Here is a 1,570-nt window from a genome sequence, read left to right on the forward strand (position 1 = left end):
CATTGCTTTTCACATGTCTAATAAAAACCGAACTGAAAATCAAATACTTCTGAACAGCCAGAAAAGGAAGAAAACTGGCTAAAGTAGAGTCACGACAGTGTGTTCCGAGGAGATGATGAGTTTTACTAACATCAGTGTAGATCAGAAGTGTTCAACTTGTTTTTTTCTTCTTTAGGCCCACTAGTGTTACTTGAGCTCCTCAGCTATCAGCTATCTTTATGAGACTTAAGAATTTATTTCATGTCCTAATTAATATTTTTGATCAATCTGGGGAATGTGGATATTTACTTTTGGTATCTAAATCACAGGAAACGCACACAATGTAAAGCTGATTAAAAAAATGCCCACACACCTTTAGTTATTACCCAGATATATTCGTTCTGCCAATCTAGGGAATCTATAATGCAAATGAAGTCTTAAAACAAATTCTCAAGTACTGCCTAAGACCAGACACCAAAAGATGCCTGCCATTAAGCATGAAAAGCCACTTTTGGGCTTCTCTGATTTTAGTTTGACCTTTAGCTTATAGGAAATCATGTTATGAGGTCAGTGACTTCTCCAGTCCTAGCCAGGCAAATGACAAAGGCCACTAATGGAAGCCCCCATATTTTTCTTATGGCTGGTATACTTTAAGCCCTGCTACTGCCATTTCAATGTTCAATGAGACCATTATGTAGCCGGATTCACATTTCAATGCTGTGGTAATGCATGCAACGTATGTTGCACTACCATTCTTTTTGAATAGCACCTAAATGTACCTGCCGGAACGCACAGTAGTGAGTTGGGTCAAGTGCAATTTTAGCACATTAGGGTGCCCAACAGTGTGTCTTAATGCACTGCAAAGGTGTAAATGGGACTTTAGCAAGGGCACTCTTATTGGGCATAGGTATGGAAGTTGGTGGACCTTAGCCAGGAAGTAAGGCCCCAGTAGCAAAATAAAAACTAAGTCAGTGGGTGCACACACAAAAAAAAAAGCTTTTCAGGCTAGTAACGGTGGAACACGCGTCTGCAGTGTTTTGCTCTTAGAAAGGACTTTTCAGTACAACCTTATGTAAAGATGCACTCTGGCCTGCTGCCGGCCCCGTTCCAGCCAGGCACACCTCAGTAAAGCTGGCCATACACCTTACAATTATCTGCAGATTTTCTGTGGTCAGATGGAAAAAGTGCAACAGATTGGCCCAGGTGGAGATTCCTCCATCCACACAGTTAAGTTTAGATGTAGGAATCTGTTGCACCTTTTCCATCTGACCACAGAAAATCTGCAGATAATTGTAAGGTGTATGGCCAGCTTAATAAAGACATTGGGTAGCAGCTCTGTCTTTGGAGGTGGAAGCAGATTAAGCACCTTAGGTTTGAGGGCCTACGGGGTGCTCTGAAGATAAAGTATTTACTGTCACTATTAGGGGCCTGAACAGTATGAAATTCAGTATTCACTTTAAATCAAGTAAGAGCAGATATAATAACCTTTCCTGTAGTTAGTGATAGCAGCAAGGTAATGTTGACTTGCTATTACAGAGCAAAACAGGTTAACTGAAAAAGAGGAACCCGGGGGGGGGGGGGCAAACCCTCA

At 41.5% G+C, this 1,570-nt stretch overlaps 1 protein-coding gene across 1 annotated transcript in view; it reads right to left on the reverse strand.

Moving 5' to 3' along the window:
• MRPS10 (mitochondrial ribosomal protein S10) overlaps positions 1 to 1,570 on the reverse strand; it is an 11,921-nt gene that overhangs the window by 1,839 nt on the left and 8,512 nt on the right. The window lies entirely within an intron of this gene.

Source organism: Nanorana parkeri, unplaced genomic scaffold (assembly GCF_000935625.1).
Source record: "Nanorana parkeri isolate BGI_ZX_2015 unplaced genomic scaffold, ASM93562v1 scaffold1, whole genome shotgun sequence".
NCBI classification, from domain to species: Eukaryota; Metazoa; Chordata; class Amphibia; order Anura; family Dicroglossidae; genus Nanorana; species Nanorana parkeri.